Consider the following 19,908-nt stretch of genomic DNA (forward strand, 5'->3'; position numbering starts at 1 on the left):
GGGGACATAAACCCTGGGGGTACCTCACTGTAGAGTTTCCCTACAGAGGGAAGTGCTCTAACTTGATTCTCCTTCCTATCCCACAGCTCTGCCATCTGCACTATTCCCCCACAGCCTCTGCTGCTCTTCTCCTCATCCCACAGACACCCCCTTGAAAACTGGCTTGAGGTCAGGTATCTGCCAAGTGACCCACAGGAAACTCATGCATCATAACCACTCCAAGCAGTGGAGTGGCAGTAATACTGAATCACTGCTGAATGCTTTTGAGGTCTCTATCATTTCTCTTTCCAGTTTATATAAAATGTATCAGAAGCTGGATTCATCAGCAAACATGCACCTGAGCAATGAGATGTCATTATCCCCTCCTCTTAAAGCCAATGAGTAATTTTCTCCATCAACAATGATCTTAGAGAGCCAGTCTCACAAACAGTCTCTGCTGCTGAATTATAACCACCTCATCTCTGTTTATTAAGTCTAGAGAGAGGTGACTGGACGAGAAGAGCTCAGATGTCAACTGCTTCTAACCTGCCTGAGATAAAGATCAGTCTTACCACCACCAGTTCTCCATGGACAGCAGTGGCATTTCTGGGCTCTTCTTGCAGTTCAGATTGCAGGCTTTAGCAGAGATTTTTAGACAACAGACAATGGGGAACATCCTATTCAAATCCTGACAGACATAAAATAAAATGATGAGTGAGTGGAATGAAAAGAGAGGGGAGGGTAGAGTGGGGGGGGGGAGAAAGAAAGGAAGGATGGAAAGACAAGAAGAGGGAAACTGAATAAAAGACTTGGGTATGAAGAATAGATGCCATTAGAATACTCCAGTTGGTGAAGACCCAAATTTACCTTAATTTTTTATCCTAAAATTAAATGTCATCTCATGTTGTCCTTCTGCTTCCCTTTTCTCTCCTCTCCCTTTCCTAAAACTTTCACTTGCATCAGGAATATGCTTTGCCCTTTCCCAGGGACTTGTTATGGTTCCATACACAACCAGAACTTCGAATTTCCTCTGATCAGAATTCAAGGCAATTTTTAACTCCTGCAAAGAAGCCTCCCATACTTACAAGAACGTTGCTCCACAAACAATTTCTTCTCTCACAGCCAGGGTTATTTTTAGCTACATACTGTTCTTGCCTCTGTGATGACCCAAACCTTTAAGAATACAAAAGAATTTTTTTTTGCCCTAAACCAATGTATCAAATCCTCCATTTCTTCCTGAATGCACACAAAATGTCAGCTCCCTCGTACTTCAGTCTTTGTTTAAAAAACAAAGTGCAGACAAGGCTTGAATAAACTTTATTTCTCAGTTATTTATCACTGAAAACATCCAATCCTATTGTCGCCCATTTAACTTTCTTCCCATCAATTTCTAAACACCTCCAACCAAGTGGATGATATTTATCAGAGGTGAAATCTAAACAATAAATGTACAATGCAATTGTATGACTCACAAATTACTGCCAGCCTACAAGCAACTTCATGATTTCCTTTCTTATATTTATTCCAAATTCAGAGTTCAGACTTCTGATAAACCTCTGAGGGGGTAATAATAAAAACGCACCCCTGCTTGAATGTGACATATAAGCTGAATACTGTTATTTTCAGACAAGGCTCAGTATAGTCACAAATGTTCTGTATAGTCAGCAAGAGATAGCAAGAAAAATGATATTCACACAAGCAACCCATTCCATCTAGAGAAAGTCTATCCTTTTTCTTCTTCTATGGATTTTCATGCAAGATTATATTTGAAAAACTAGTCTTACTATAGCAAGAATAACAGGGATCATTACAAAACAGAAACAAACAAAAAATTCCCCAAAATCATTCATATCCTAGATTAGTAAATCACATATCATGAGCACATGATCTAAGAGAGGTAGGAAATTCTCCCAATTCAGTGATGTGGCTCTCTGGTAGCAGAGAAATAAAGGGCTATAGAAACACATACACATTATTGTATTTATTATATATATATATACATATATATATATATATATAGAGAGAGAGAGAGAGAGAGAGAGAGAAGTCATTATAATAGATAACACTAAACAAAGTATTTCAGAAAATGGTAAGACAGCCAGGAGATATCTGACTGTGAGTACAAGCAAGTTTCTCTGGAGTTGGACAACTGTGATGTCATTTTCAAGGCATGATGGCACACAAACAGGCAAAAATAGGAAGACAGCTTATATGCCAACTGACTTAGAATTGTCTTACAGGTGTAACTATGGCCTATAATCTAAGCAAAATGAACTGATAAGCATGATAAGCTACCCATAAATAATGAAATTTGGCCTAAATATAGGAAATGCTTGCCTTTCAGCAGACAATTCATAACTCATTATTATATGCTGCACATATTCCTGTAGAGTTTGAAGAAAATCCTAGGAAGGGAACATTTTTGAACACTGGAGGATCATTTAGGTCTCCTGGAGACTTTATACTCATTTGGCCAGCAATGGAAAACCAACCAATTCTAGTGTAAGAGATAAATATTCCCAGAATTGAAAAACAAGTATATTAGTCTAGCTTGGGGATTGTGAGAATGCAGGCTAGTAGAAAAAGAGAAGAGGTTCAGAAAGGAGTTGAGACATTGTTATGACACTCGAAAAGAAAACCAACAGGGGCTCTGCCAAGAGGAAGGAGTAAAGGAGATAGGGTCTACACAAAGGTCATGGAAAATGCAAACATAAAAAAACAAGATGGATTTCAAAACTTTTCACACCCAAATAAACATTTGTCATTCAATCTTCCACAAACTTTTCAAATACAAACATCAACAGGCCTTAACAAATAGAGAAAATGGTACATAAAAAAATCAATGAGTCCCAACAATTTGAGGTAAGTTAAATAAATAAATGCTGGGAAAAGTCAGAAAGAAGAAAGGGTAAGTTCAACTTTTGTCCAAATGCATATTAATTTTTATTTTCCTATATTTTATCAACTGTATATTCAAAGTCATCCAAAATGTTGTTACTTAAGTCACAGAAATGAGCACCTTTAAGAGCCTCTGATAGACTGCATAACACATAAGAGAATTCATATTGCCCAGTAATAACAAGCTATAAGTCACTTTTCTCCTTCAACACTTAGATAAGACATACATTGTAAATCATAGCAGGTGAATAAAAATAAAATTAAACAATCCATTTCTTTACAGAGCCAGCCCTAAGCCAAACTAAAGTAAGACTCTCTTCAACATTTGTGTGCTTTTTCCAAGAGCTTCTCATTCCTTTCTTCTGAATCCATCCCTTTATTGTCTCTTCATGGCTTACTCTCAGCAGGTGGTCAATTAATCATAAACTAAGTAATTTTAAAGTCCACTTTTCAAATAATATTCATATTTAGAGACTCTTGAAACTGCATACCTTTCTACTCCCTTGAAAATAAAATCTCAATAGAATAAGTCCTCCCCAGTAGCTTTCCATAGCCAAGTGTGACTCTGCCATTTAGAAATCTTCTGCAATGACGATAACCCACATGGGTTTGAATAGTAAAGATGAATGAAGAAACGGAAGACAGTTACAAAACAATGCACAAACAAGTAAAAAGAGACCCATGCTTGCATAGCATATCAGCTTGATGGGAGTCAGATGAAATCAGGGATACCTTCTAAGATGAAGGCACTGTGGGATTTGGAACTGAGGGCCTTATACAACTCAACTGTTAAAAATGAATCTTCGGGGCCGGTGCTGTGGCTCACTTGGCTAATCCTCCATCTGCAACATCAGCACCCCAGGTTCTAGTCCTGGTTGGGGCACTGGATTCTGTTCCAGTTGTTCCTCTTCCAGTCCAGCTCTCTGCTGTGGCCCAGGAAGGCAGTAGGATGGCCCAAGTGCTTGGGCCCTGAACCCACATCGGGGACCAGGAGGAAGCACCTGGCTCCTGGCTTCAGATCATGGGGGACCAGGAGGAAGCACCTGGCTCCTGGCTTCAGATCGTTGCACCGCCGGCTGAAGCGGCCACTTGGGGGGTAAAGCAACGGAAGGAAGACCTTTCTCTCTGTCTCTCTCTCACTGTCTATAACTCTACCTGTCAAAAAAAAAAAAAAAAAAAGAATCTTTGGGACAGGCATCTGATACAGCAGTTAAGACACTGCTTAGGATGCCCACACTGATACAGGAGTACCTGGATTTGAGTGCTAGTTCTGGTTCTGGTTCCAGCTCTCTGCTAATGAGCACCCTGGGAGGCAACAGTGATGGCTTAGGTAGTTAGGTTCCTGCCACCCATGTGGAAGACTCAGATTGAGTTTGGGTTCCTAGCTTCAGCCTGGCCCGTTTATGTATTTGGTGAATGAACTAGCAGATGGAATATTTATCTCTCCCTCTCTCTCTCAAATAAATAAATAAATACTTTTAAAAATAAAAAAGAGGCTGGCGCCATGGCTTAACAGGCTAATCTTCTGCCTTGCGGCACCGGCACACCAGGTTCTAGTCCCGGTTGGGGCGCCGGATTCTGTCCCGGTTGCCCCTCTTCCAGGCCAGCTCTCTGCCATGGCCCGGGAAGGCAGTGGAGGATGGCCCAAGTCCTTGGGCCCTGCACCCGCATGGGAGACTAGGAGAAGCACCTGGCTCCTGGCTTCGGATCAGCGAGATGCGCCGGCTACAGCGGCCATTGGAGGGTGAACCAACAGCAAAAAAGAAGACCTCTCTCTCTCTCTCTCTCACTATCCACTCTGCCTGTCAAATAAATAAATAAATAAATAAAATAAAAATGAGTCTGATTCTAAGATCCACTCATCTCATTTAACTACATTAAGTCAGTAAAATAATACTCAGATATTTATATTTTGGGTTTTAAGAGCAAGTCCATGAGTACTGTTTTTCAAAGGTATGCTCTGTTAATATTTTGGATCTAATAATGTATCTCCAAATGAATAAGTGAATAGAAATGTCATTCCTTATAATACTTGCTATGGAACCAATCATTGGCACTGGCTACTAAAAACCACTATATCCGAAAATATGTAGGCCAGTCCAGAACTTTGTTGTTGGTCATTTAACAAATACTTAGTTGATGCTCACTTTAATTAGGAACTGTTGAGGGGGTTTGGTTTATATCAGTGAACAAAGCAAAGACACCTGACCTCATGGGACTTACATTGTAGCTGTGAGAAGACAGACAACTTGCAATGAACATGAATGCAAGAACACTGTGTAGTATGTTAAGGTGTGATCTGTGCTAGAGAAAAAAGCAGCAGAGAAGCATAAGGGGCTTAGCAGGTATGGAACAGGTTTGAACCCACCTAGAACAGCAATAGCCAACTGTCCTCTGAAAAGTCTTGTCAATAGTGCTCTCTTGCATCCCAGATTCAAGTTTTGTCTTTGCAGCCTTTCTCTTCTGCACAACACCAAAATGTTTCTTTCTCTGGAGTTCTAAGATTGTGTGTTCTCCAAACTCATCCCAATATGAATATTCTTAACATTCTAACTCTCCTCACTAGAAATGAAAAATTTTATAAATTATTTGGGGATAACTGTTTCCAAATTAATTACCCTGTAATACAATGGAGTTTAAAATATTCCAAAATTCTAATCTCCAAACTATTTTATTTTTGCATCACCCTATCAGTGCCCAAAATTATACAATTTAAAAACTGTGTACATATTTTGCTATTACAATATAGGACAATATTTAAAATATACACAAAATATAAATGAAGGGTCATTTAAATAGAGCTAAATAGAAATAGAAATTCTAATATTTGCTTCTCACAGAGATGAGGACATTGAGTTTTAAGGTCTCTTAAACAAATGGATTCTGTATATACACACATACTTGTATCATGTTTAGCCATCAAAATAAAATAATTTATTTTACATACAATTTAAGTGAAAGCTCTTACAATGCCACAAGGGGCTGGGAATAAAATTATATGTGACTATCTCTCTTCATGTGTATATATAAAATTTTGTAGGCTCAATTAAGTAATCACCATTATACCTTTTATTGTTCCATCATCAATTCCTCTACTGATGAATAATAACAACGCAAATTTTGCAATAGATTCTTTGTTTTCAGAGTTTAAACCACAAGGCATGTTGAATGTAAAGCAGTGGCCTACAGAGTAAATATAGTTTAGTATGGTTCTCATTAAATGTGTGTAGATAATTAAAAATACAAAAGAGTTAAATTGGGAAGACACAGAAAGCACCCTCACACAAACACAAACACACACACACATGCAGGAAATGGCAGGAGGCAATTTGGAAATCTTCAATCATTGGGAAGAAGGTGAGTCAGCTTAGGACCCAGGGACTGGATTGGCCACTCAGCAGTACCCCAGAGAACAAGGCGAGCCAGGCCCAGCAATCCCTTCACCCCCAGCAACCTAGCACCAGAAGCAAGCCTGGGTACGGCCATTGCTCTCCCAAATGAACTGCAGCTCTCACTCAGAAAACATGAAATGAAGCAGGCAGAATCATGAAGATACCATGGCTACCCACAAGAGGCACCACATGCAGTTTGTTAATTGGAACCTTTGTCCCTGTGGGCCTGTGTGGCCCTCCAGAGGGAGCCTATAAGGGGATTCCACAAGTGGCCCAGCTGGATAAACACGGTTCTTTAAAGAGAGCATGCTGTCAGAAGAAGTGTCTGGTTAGGGGAGCCTCCATGAGCCCGACCTGCCCTCCCGTAAGAGGGAGGACATGAGAGGAGATGAAACCAGAAGGGCACAACAACAACAGCCATCAGGGCCTGGAAAGTCTCTTTTCCTACTAGGGTCCAACACTCCCCTACTCTGCTCAGAAATTCTAGTGCAGCTGGGGGCACCAGTAGGGAGATCAGGCCACACTTTCTGATCAGAAAAGCCTGTTTCTCCCTGAAGGCCTGAAACTGCCTTCTATCCCCTGGTCTGTGTAAACCCCTTCTGTCCTCTTCAAGTAGCATCAGCTGGGACCAGTAGAGGCAAAGCCACGTCAAATTAAAAAAAAAAAATCAATAAACCTCTATCAAAACTGACAAAATAGAAAGAGAAAATGCAAACCATCATCATAAGGATATCACTACAGACCCTACAGATATTTTAAAAACTTTACAAGGGAGGGGTTGATGTTGGGGCACAGCAGTTGTGCCACCATCTGTGATGCTGGCAACCTGTATGGGCACCTGTTTTGGTACTGGCTGCTCCATTTCCAATGCAGCTCCCTGCTAATACACCTGGGAAAACAACAGAAGATGGTCCAGGTGCTTGGGCCCCTGTCACCCATGTGGTAGACAAGGATGGAGTTCCAGGTTCCTGGCTGCAGCCTGTCACATCCCAGGCAGTTGCAGTCACTTGGGGAATATTGGAAGATAGTTCTCCCTCTCTGTCTCTCTCTCTTTCTCTTTCTCTTTCTTTCTCAACTGTCGCAAATAAACAAATACAAATCTTAAAAAAAAAGTTAACAAAGGAATACATAAAACTTTACACCCAGAAATTCAACAACTTAGAAGAAATGAAACTGTTCCTCAAAAATCACAAATTACCATAACTCAATAAAAAGTTACCCTGAAAACTCCTGTAACTGTTCTCAAGTGATTTGATGAGGTCAGTATTGCCCTTTACTAAAAGCAGTATTAACAAAGAATACTGTACAGGGGGAAAAAAAAAGAATACTGTAGATCACCATCTTTCATGTATTTACATACAAAAGCCCTCATTCATCCTCACTGTAAATTGAACTCAACAATACCTTAAAACAGACCCTGAACTATTTCCGCCCCTCTCTTAAGTCCAGGCACATGGCATCTCCAGGAACATGGTATGTCTATCCAAAAGGTTTAGGTAAGTCAGTCATACAATCTGCTGGTACTCCAGTAAGAAGAGTATTGCTGTGGCAATAGGATGATAGATGTGGCCCGGGTCAAAACAATTTTTTAGTTTACTTTTGCTCTTTAAGTTTATCATGTCCAGAATCATTGTAAACACCTACCCAATACATTTTTTAAAGATTTTATTTATTTAAGAGGTAGAGTTGCAGATAGAGAGAGGGAGAGACAGAACAATCTTCCATCCATTGGTTCACTCCCCAGATGGTCACAACGGACGGAACTGGGCTGATTCAAAGCCAGGAGCCAGGCGTTTCTTCCAGGTCTCCCAAGCAGGTACAGGACCCCAAGCACTCGGGTCGTCTTCTACTGCTTTCCCAGGCCATTAGCAGAGAGCTAGATCAGAAGAGGAGCAGCTGGGACATGGACCAGCACCCATATGGGATGTCGGCACCACAGCCTACTATTCCACAGTGCTGGCCACAGCCAATACATACTTTTTTAGAGTATTAGCAAAAACACTTCCACAAGATAAAGTAATAGATGGGTTCACTGCTGTCTACCTGCTCCTCCAAAGCCACTCTTGGTCATTTTCTGTCCTGTTTGGGGACTTCCCAAGCTTATCTCTCCAAAGTATATTCACCTGCCACCCTTGGCCTCTGGCTTGCACCTGAGTTTGGCCAATGGTAGGCACTAGCAAGGTTGGAAAGTCTGTGAAGAAAGAAATTCATGTTTTCATCCTCTCCTCTGGCTTCCTTCCAGCCCAAGGCCAGCCCTCTCCAGCAAGCCCACAGCTCTGGTCAGAGGCCCTCTCCTACAGCCATAGTGAGATACAAATCACTTGATCCCTTTGCCCCTGCAGGCTTGGGAGGGGCCAATATCTCCCTGCTCTGGCCACTCCTTGTGAACTCTGACTACATCTTCTAATTAGTCCCAGCAAGCTCTGATGACCTCCCTAAGTTCTCCTTATCTTCCTCATTTGTGTGTCATTTTGTTTTCTGACAATGGCTAGAGAGTAGCTACCCAGCTACTAAATGAAGATGGCCCCTCCAGGACCAATGGCTAATGTGGCTGCCGGAGGGGGTGACACCTGTCTTCCTGATGCCAAAATCATCAGTATAGAAATCCCCACACGGTGTCACAAGATCAGATAAAAATGACTATGAACAAATCAATTTTTTACATATTTTTCATTTTATAGAATTTTACAGATAGTTTAGCCAATACTCTTGGCATTAAAAAGGGAGAGGCAATTATCCAGATAACTGCCTAGTGGAGTTCACTGCATGTGTATAAAGTGAAAGAATCTTGGCAATCAACTAGACAACATGCCCATTTTTGGATATATAAATAAACCCAAAAATACTGCCACTTATCTAAACTCATAGAAATCAATGACTAAAGTAGAAGCAGAAATCAACTTTTGAAATCTTTACTTAGTACAGAGTTGATCTTCTGTACATAAAGACAATTAAAAATGAATCTTAATGAAGAATGGGATGGGAGAGGGAGTAGGAGGTGGGAAGCTTTGGGGTTGGGAGGGCAGGTATGGAGGGAAGAACTGCTATAATCCAAAAGTTGCACTTACGAAACATATTTATTAAATAAAAGCTTTCTATTAAAAAAATAAAATTTAAAAAAGAAACCAAGCTTCCTAATTTCAGTCTAATTTACAATCTATAAATCATTCTATCACCAAAACTCTATTTTTCAACCAAATACAACTTTGACCATGTACTGCTGCAAAAATCCATGTGCCTTGTAACTTTAAACATGCTACAAGCACATCTGGTATATGCTCTAGAGGTTAAATTGAAATGAACACATAAATGCCACACCCTAAGCAGTCTAGAAACAAGAATTTGCCTGTAGATATTGATCAAAAAGCTCACATAGTTGCCATCGCTACTTGGAGTCCAATAAATAGCTCCTTTTGGAAATTACAATAACAGAAATTGAGTAGTTCACCTATTTCTAAAAGGTCTCATTAATTTTATTCATATTTTTCAGTAGTTACATTCCTATGCTTTAACTGCCAAATAAATTCTTCTACATGACCATTAAGGTTCCAGAGTTCCCCACATTTCTGCTCCATGACCAATCCTGAGCCTTCTCCTAGACTATGCAATTACCAGCTAAGCTCCTTCAGGCAGGCTTATATACATCCATGAACTCAGCCAAGTATCACATACCATATGTCAATACTCCTGCTTATATGAACTGAATGTATTTTCAGACTATTTTTATTTGGAAGCTCAAGCGACTATCAGACAACATTTCCGAAATACCTCCTTTCCTCTGGGCTTTATGCGGTGTTTATAGATGTCCCTCCATAATTGAACATAGAGGGGAAAATGTACTTTTTATTGCAGTCATTTTTTTCCCCTTTTTCCCCCCATTTATTCAGCTGGGAAGAGGAAATGAAAAAATAGGATGGAGTTGAACATACCATAAACCACGTCTATTTTTGGCAGTCAGCAGACCTATGTACTGTCTTGGTGGGGGGGTGGGGGGGGACAAACTGCCTCCTTTTGCTTTTTGCTTAGGCTAGGGATCCATGCGGCATATTTCTCTAAAGTGACACCAATGTGCCCAAGGACTACACACAGGATAAAGCAGATGCCAGCAGCAAGGTGAACTCAACTCAAACTGATCAGTTAATATTACTATAATTTTTCAGCCTTTTTTTTTTATATAAAACTAGGCTTACCTTGAAGAAATCCCATAGATATCCATATCCCACGTGCTGCCGGACAGAGGAAAACAGGAACAGTCTCTCAACACTTGGGCCGGTCAGCTGCAGCTCAGACCAGGCAGAGAGCGCTGTTAAGAAGCAAAAAAGTTAACTCTGGGAAACTAAGCTCTTAGACTTTAAAAACAGGTATGTGAAAGAAATCATTCCAGAGTTGGGAAATATCTATTTTGCACCCTGAAACATCAAATCGCTATAGTGTTTACTCAATTATCAAGTTGGTACTATTCCAATAAGGTGGAAAATGTGAACAGATGACATACAGATTTACAGAGAAAACAAAATGCAATCCCTTGAAGCCTAAAGAGAGGAGTGCCCTGAGGAGGAAGAGGCGGGAGAGGAAGTGAGGAGAGGCAACAGGAAAATGTGTTCTGCTTCACGGGATGGGCTGGAACCAGGGCAGTGCTCAGAGGAGGAGGAAAATGCACCCACTTGGTTCACTGTTTTCAACCAAAATAGGCCAGAATTCAGGGAGCACCAGTAAGTATGACTTTTAAGCTTCAAGAACAGTGACATAAACTGCTGTGAATGAAATGTGAGCGCAACCGCCACGCTAAGCAGGACTTCGTTGATAAAGAAGTTCAAAATGGCTTACAAATTAACCTTCTGGACAAAACCTTCCCCAGGTAAGACACTGTTTATACAGAAGCAAAGGAAAGATTACCCCAGGAACCAATTTTCCTGTATCCAAGAAAACAAATAAAGTTGTAGAAAGAGACAAAGTGAAGTTTACGATCAATTGGAGACACCAAATCTTAGTCCTATCTTCCAGATAAAATAACTTTGAATGAGCAAAATCTTTATACCACATGTTAACATAATATGCAATAAATTACATTTTAATTTGTGTAACTCATTAGTTTATTTACTGTTGGTAGGAAGGCAAGCAAACTAAGGCTTGAAAAACAGTTCTTAGGGCAGGCATTTGGCATAGTACCTAAATGCAAGAGTCCCGTCCAAAGTGCCTGAGTTTGGTCCCGGATCTGCTCCTGATTCCATCTTCCTGCTAATGCAGACCCTGAAGGGCAGTGTGATGGCTCAAGTGACTGAGTCCCTACCGCCCATGTGGGAAACTTGGATTGAGTTTCTGGCTCAGCCCAGCCCTTGCTGTTGCAAGCTTTTGGGGAATAAACCAGAGGATGAGTGTTTACTCCATCCTTCTCTCTATCTGTCTTCTAACAAATTCTTTTAAATGAGTAAATCATTTAAAGTATGATTACTTCTAATTTTAAAGGTAACATTTCTCATTTTTCATAATGACAATCAAATCACCCATTTCCAAATTTTAAAATATTTGGGAGACTATCCTGAAGTGAACTCTTTTAGTTATTTATTAGTACATTCAGTGTTTGTCTTCTGCTCCCCCTTGTATAAGTTCCATGAGGGCAGATACAACATATTGCTCACTATTGCACCTTCAGTACCTGGAATAGGACAGGGTACAAAGTAGTCACTAAGGGTATGAGTAAATGAATCATGGAATAAAATGACTTCGCTGTGTCCATGTTATTCATAAAGTTGTGAATGCTGAAACTTCGAATAGGATGTCTTTGGTTAATTCATTTGTTTAAGTAGAATAATCTTAAATACTAGCCTGTATTATTATTCTACTGTGGAAAAATGCTGTAATAAACTTCATGACAAAATGCTAATTACTTTCAAATACCTGTCAGTTATTGGTAAATTGTTACCTTATAAATTCACTACCAATATAGTACCCATTTCAGTCTCTACCACAATATTCAGGTTCAATAATACTATTGTAAATGCAATCTCATAAAGCAAATACTAAGGAAAATAATTCTATGCCATTGGGTCAACATGAAATGTCCACACTATCTAATAGTAGATAGCTCTTGCCTGAGAGTCAAGAGACTAAGATTCTAGTCTAAACATTTACTCACCAGATTTGAGAATCTGTGTCAACCATTCAACCTCTCTGAACTAAAGCATCATCTGTAAGATGTCAAGATTTAATATGATTTCTAAGATTTATTCTAGCTTTAAAAGTCTATCTGCACAATAAATTCTTAGCTAGGGGGAAAGTGTACCATGCACAAATACATTATAACAGTAGATAACATGTATAGTTCTTACTAAATGCCAGACATTCTTCCAAGCACCTAACAGCAATCAACACACTAAACCCCAAACAAGCCTGGGAGGTATTTCTCATCTGCTTCATTTCCAAGAAGGAGAAATTGGTCAGGTAACTTGCTCAAGGGCCCAAAAGATACACAGCCACAGCTATAGTCCCCTAGTGATCTGCCTGTTCCTCATCTACCAGCTTCCCTCTTCCAACAACCCTGGCTCTGGCCATGCTGGATTTCTCTCTGGACCCTGAGAACACCAACATATTCCCATCTAAGCTCCTTTGCATGTTTGGTCCCTCTGTTTGGAGGATGAGTTTCCCTAGATATTCACATGGTTGATTACTGTCAGCACTCAGGTCTCCTATGAATTATCAGAGGCCCTCCCTGAGCCCTCTGGCCCTTCACTGCATGCACAGCTCTCTGAAACCACCCATTCAGTTGTTTATTACTTCATTGATGTGTTTATTTTCTGCTTCCCCTGACAAGCGCACACATTGTGCAAAGGCACAGGTTTTGCTTTGTTCACCACCATCTCTGGAACCAAGATTCATACAGGGTGTGAAATGGTTACTGACTGCAGGAATAAATGGATGAGTGAATGAATGATAACCTAATAAAGATGATTTTTCCTATATCCATCTTAGTTATCCAAAAAGCGTGAATGCTAAAGCAACTCAAGAGATATATTCAATCTTTGGTATGCCATTTAAGTAAGAAGTATTTGTAGACAAAGGAGAAATGAGTTTACTGACAATATTTAGTACTGGCATTTCTCAGAATTTTTGCTTTACTGTCAACTCCTATCAAAATAATTATGTAAATATTTCATTTTTTTATTACATGAGTGTGTTCATTTCAGAGAAGAGTTCAGATCTTTTCCTAAATCGCCCAAGAAAAGTGAGTGACAATATGAGTCATCAAAAACATTAAGCTCATGAAATGTAATACTTCCAAGAAGACTTAAATTTTATATTGAAATTTATATGCTTGAAGTACATCACACAAGTAGTGTGCAGAAACCAGAGCAGCAGCAACCGTGTTTCATGTCTTCCCTGGGGAAGGTGGTAAAATATCATTTTATCAGCACAGACAAAGCCTGGAGAGAGAGAGCAATGAGCAAATCTTTGAGTGAGATCTGACTGCATCTGGGGGCAGCTTAAAGAACACAGGGGTCCCCAGACTCAGAGGGCGTGTAACAGTGAAAGGTCAATGCCTTCACTGCTCTCAAAACTCTCATGTTCACTTCCATAAATTATTCAAGATAGCTTTAAAAATCTATACAATATACTAAGAAAAGGTAAAATAACAATGAAGGATGTAATAAATGGAATCAAGGGAAAATTACCATAGAAAAGAATGAGTTGAAGCCAGCATTGAAGCGAATGTGCAAGACACCTCGGGACCTGAACCCTGCCAGAAGAAGGGCATTGAAGCTACATTTTCTGGCATGCAATGCAAGCAGGGCCAAGGGGGCCGCAGCCAGGAAGTTCAGGATTCAAAATGGCCCAATCAGGTTGTTCACCATGCAAATGAGGGGTAAAATGTGGCCCAGGGCAGGCATACTACCTCTGACATCTAAGAGAACCCTTCTCCTTGAGTTCTCATGCAAATGACACTGGGTGATGTAACAAACTCAACGGAATTTTAACCCTCAGCGCAGCATCCTTGGACAATTTATATGAAGTCACTGGGTCATTGCCCACAAAGAAGCAATTCAATGAAAGCAATTGCACGAAAGGCCAATAGTAATCTTCAGTCAGTTCATGCATCTTCCTGCTGGATACATCTTTCCAGTGACTGGGGGTGGTGTGTGTGTGTGTGTGTGAGAGTGAAACAGAGAGAGAGAGAAATTTGCGTGTGCTTATAAATAGATTTCTTTGTTCAATGAGCTTTTCCTAAAATTGGGGCACAGTGACATTAGGTAGTGCTCTTTAACAGCTGTCTGTGGTGCAGCTCCCTATGTTCTGCCTTAAGTCACAGCCCTTTGCTTTACAGTCGTCTAAATTGGGGTGAATTAACATCCCCGTCGGAAAATTAAAGTGTCCAACCTACCATGCCATAGAGAAAAAACAGAAAGTCCCTCAGTCCCTAATAGAAAAGGACAGAGATTCATGAAACAACAGGGCCCCAAAGTTCTCCAGCAGAAGAGATATGGCCTAAAACATTAAAACCAAAAAATTATATATGCTAGCAAATCAATCATGCCATTTGGCCATTTTTTAAAAAAAGTCTCAAAAAACACATTTGAAATGGTTAATCTTGAATAGCAGGCAATTCTTTTGCATAATAGAGGAGAACTGATTGCAAAACATATTCCTAGAGAATTAAATGAGTTACCCTACTGCGTAAGATAATAAACCAGTTGTGTGTTAGGGATAGTCTATCAAAAAGTAGGAAATTTGGCCGGCGCCGTGGCTTAACAGGCTAATCCTCCACCTTGCGGCACCGGCACACCAGGTTCTAGTCCCGGTTGGGGCGCCAGATTCTATCCCAGTTGCCCTTCTTCCAGGCCAGCTCTCTGCTATGGCCCGGGAAGGCAGTGGAGGATGGCCCAGGTCCTTGGGCCCTGCACCCGCATGGGAGACCAGGAGAAGCACCTGGCTCCTGGCTCCGGATCAGTGTGATGCGCCGGCCGCAGCGGCCATTGGAGGGTGAACCAACAGCAAAAAGGAAGACCTTTCTCTCTGTCTCTCTCTCTCACTATCCACTCTGCCTGTCAAAAAATAAAAAAAAAAAAAATAGGAAATTTATTTTGGAGTGGTGGCCATGAGCCCCTCTGCTTAACAATAAAGGCCATGGCCAAGTGTCTATAAAAGCCATTTTGTAAAAAGATATGTCTATTTTTGTTGTTTATTGATTTATTTATATCAATGAAATGTACAAAGAATTATTAATTTTTCTATGTATTTTTATTTTATTTAAAATTAGAGTAAGAAGTTTTTATTAATATAAAGAGAACAGATTTCATACATTCCACAGTATAGTTCCAAGAAGACAACCAAACTTCTCTCCTTTCCCCTCCCCCTCCCATACCACTCCTTCTCTCTCCCTTTCATCAGATTTTGCATAAACATAATTTTAATCCACTCTATATTCACAATAAAGCCATTGTTGGTGCATGGTATCTGTACCATACTCTTCCATGGAAAATAACTTTACCTCTCTATTCTGTGCTTTGTTATAATACCCCCAAGAAAATATCTGTTAATATATTTAAACATTCATGTGTTTAATTATCATATTATACACTGATATAGCTGTATTACTATAAATATTATTTTGTAATAAATAAATAATTCTTAAAAATTTAACATGTAATTTGTTTTTAAAAGCCAACTCTTCAGCTGTAGGCCTGTGGGTAAGGATACTATTCAGTGCAGTTTTCTCCTAATGAGGAGCCAGGCAAAAGCCTTCCGGAATTACAACACAGAATAAACACCTACTAGATAGTCTGTCCATTATCAAACACATAAACACTGTAAATTATATAACTATTCCAATTACAATTTTTCAATTATTAGACAGCATGGTGCTGCTTGGTCTATTTGTAGCAAGTGTACAGGTTCAGTACACTTACTGTAATTGTGGTTTTTTTAATTTGAATTTTTAATTTCTTTTGAGTGATGTTACATTATATTTCATTGATGTGTTTTAGGTCTTCCTTAAATATGCAACAGTAGAATAGATTTGCCTAAAACTTGTTTCCTTTCCATGTATAATATGGGATTGAGTATACAGCTTTATTTTAAAACATATGACACTTGTATATATTTTTAGTCAGATGACCAACAACTTACCGGTCTAATATTAACAGGAGTAGAAAACATATTGTAGATATATGTATTGAGGATGAGACTATAATTTCCAAATATTTTCAAAAGTTTTAAAATAAAATTAAGTTGATTTCTCTTAGAATTTGGAGGGTTTTACTCTTGGTTATTATTATTATTATTTACATGGATTATCATAGAAAAGTCTAATTGTGAAGTGATACTAACTTCAAACTTATTAATACTAATAGAAGCTAAATAAGCATAAAATTTGTATCTTTTGTAAAAGTATCTACTCTTCGTAGTTTGAATTTTTGCCCAATGTCAGATAGGAATCATTTTCTCCAATGCTGTATCCCCATATTCTCCTCAATAGACTAATCATAATACTACTATATATGTTAGCAATTACTAGCACATAGTACAGTTGATTTTAATAAGGATATAGAGCTATTTTGGGAGTATGGTTTTATTTTTAAAGTCTTAAATGTTTGGTAACTTACAGCGCTTGATTTGAATAGAAAAAGAAATAACTTCAATAGAAATATTTAAAATTTAATAAGAATCACTTGTATGAAAATATCTAAATTAGCTACTTATATTTCCAATGTAGCAGTATTTTAAAAGTATTTTTAGTAACATCAATTATCTAGTTCAACATGTTTTTATAGCCAGTATTCAGTGATGTGTAATGTTACATGTGCTCTTATTATTGTTACATGTGTTCTAAATACCATGTCAAGATTATATTTTCTTTGGAAGTTGGGCTGAGTGAAGGGCTTTTCAGCTTAGAGCCAATAAGATCTGTGGCTCTGACCTGGGCATCCTTCGACTCCAGGGCAGGTCCATTTCCAGTGATCCAACTCTTGGCAGAGCTGCCAGGGCTCTTCACAAGCTGACTTCTGCTGAAGCCCAGGCTTACCACTTTGAAAGCCACTGCAGTGGACTGGCCTGTTGGGTCTCCTTGAGGGCAGATCACTGTACAGATCAGCCATTAATAGGCCTGCCACCCATTGCTTCTGATGCCGAGCTTTCTTTTCCTCCTGGTTTGTGTTAAAGCAGACCAGAGGATGCAAGTCAAGGGAGTGCCCGTTTCCCATCTCTAATCTTCGGTGGCCTGAACTACAAGTCTATAGTCACAGGCATGTTCTGTAGTAGTTTTTCTAAGGTAGACAATGCCCATGAAGAAAATTATATTCTCACTTTAAAACTTTCTTTCCCTTTGGTCTGAAAGGGAGGTTTTTTCTACTTACTGTATACTTCGCTGATGGCGAAGTGAATCTAGCTATGAGATTATTATTTGAGTTCTTATTTTGGCTATGCTATTGCAGAAAAATGTTAGCCATCTCTTTTATAAGGTCTAAAGATTAAATTGTGCATCCTACAGATTCCTTCATAATAGAATTAGTTTCCTACCTTGAAGAGAATAGAGAAATGAAAGAACAAGTTGGGCTTAGAATAGAGAAATGAGGGAGCAAGTCCTAGATCGCTTGCTGACAATAGTGACCACTGCAGCTGAGGGGATGGTCAAGTAGGGTCAGCAACATTGCAGGCAGAACTGTAAATTTCTTGTTAGAGATGCCCCCTGCCTTTACCTGGCCAGCTCTCCTCCCAGGCCAGCCAACTAATGAAAGTCAACAGAGTGCCTTCCCCTAGGAGGTTCACACCTCCCTTAGGATATACCCCATGTGAAGAGATAGATAGGTGTGGGCCTCTGAATTTACAAGGCCTAAAGCCCACCAGATTATTATCAAGCCCCTTCTATCGGTTCTATTTGCCTCTCAATCAGAAAACTTAATTGTAGCTTAGACAGCACCTTTCTTAGCTCCTCTAATAATGACTCTGTCCTTTGTTCTAGGCCCTGTCTAGTGCACTTGGGCCTCATTCCTTTGTAATCATAACCTCTACTCTACCACCAATGGCTCTACTCCCAACATGTGTGTACTGATGGTCCTCTTCCCCACTTAATGCTGTATAATTGTTCAAACCTGGTAAATGCCACTCTTAGGATCATTGGTTACTATCCTCACTCTGTCTTTTATGACCTTGTCTAAATATGATCAGAGTCGGCAAACTTGGAAGGCTTCCATAGCCTTGGCAACTCATGACGACAGCCTAGGGTGGTTTCTGGCGCCATAAACTAGAGTGTCAATTTGTTGGGTCAACAACAGGAGCCACTGTGCACTTGCTCCTCATGTGGGATCTCTGTCCTTAATGTGCTGTACATTGTGATTTAATGCTATAACTAGTACTCCAACAGTATGTTTCACTTTGTGTTTCTATGTGGGTGCAAACTGTTGAAATCTTTATACTAAATTGATCTTCTGTATATAAAGAGAATTGAAAATGAATCTTGATGCAAATGGAAGGGGAGAGGGAGCGGGAGAGGGGAGGGTTGCGGGTGGGAGGGAAGTTATGGGGGGGGGAAGCCATTGTAATCCATAAGCTGTACACTGGAAATTTATATTCATTAAATAAAAGTTAAAAAAAAAGATTATATTTTCTTATTCCTACCAAATATTCACTATAAAAATCACGTTACTAACAAATATAATTTCCATATATACTGAATACCACATATATAGATGTAAATCTTTTCAAGTCAGAAAATGAGATACAAAAGAAAAAATTGTTCTTGGTGGAACAGCCCTTCAAATTCAAAACAAAATAAGAACCCAAAGGCCCAAAGGCAACAACACAGAGCACAGGGCACACATGGAATTAACAGTTTTCATTCATTTCATTTCATTTCATTTTTAAATGCATTAATTATCCAGGGTATGGATATTGGCATTGCTAGTCATGACCCAGCCATCTCAGAAAAGTTGGAAATTGGTAGAAAATAAAGGTAAACAAGTAAGAACAAGTTGGAAATGGGAGAAATTCACACTGTCAAGAAAATATGTTTCCACTTGTGACAGACAACAGTGGGGCTTTTTCATGAAGTTATAATAACTAAAAAACAAAAAGGCACCAAGGAAATATTTTCTTTCTTACGGAAACCAATCTTTAGTACAAACTAAAGTACTGCTTGTCTGTAATGGCAAGAAATGTTAGGGTGTGATTTTAAGATAATTGAGACTAATTCCATGATCACATATGAAAATTAGCCCCATTGTCTTATAATTATATTCCATTCAGACAACAAAAATCTAATTTGCGTCCCATGTTACGTCTTTCCCACAGAAATCCTCTTTGGTTTGCTGATTTGTTTTAAACCTTGTCCTTCTACAAGAAAAATATGATTAAAAAAAAATTAAGAACTTTTTGGGCAATCCTTTAATAATTTGAACATATACAGTAAATTTGGTCTTTGTGACCCCAGTAATCTGTAAACACAAGCCCTATGCGAATGTATTCGCGAGCTCTCAAGAAACAAAATCATCAGATGACACACAAAGAAAGGAACACTGAGTTTTACTTAAAACCTAGGCACTATGAATATACAGATGCAATACATTTTATAAATTAAAACTATTATTATATTTCAGTATCATCACTGCCAACAAAATCAGCAAGTGGTGTTAAAACAATAGACTTGCAC

The sequence above is a fragment of the Lepus europaeus genome, chromosome 3 (assembly GCF_033115175.1).
Source record: "Lepus europaeus isolate LE1 chromosome 3, mLepTim1.pri, whole genome shotgun sequence".
In the NCBI taxonomy this organism is placed as follows: Eukaryota; Metazoa; Chordata; class Mammalia; order Lagomorpha; family Leporidae; genus Lepus; species Lepus europaeus.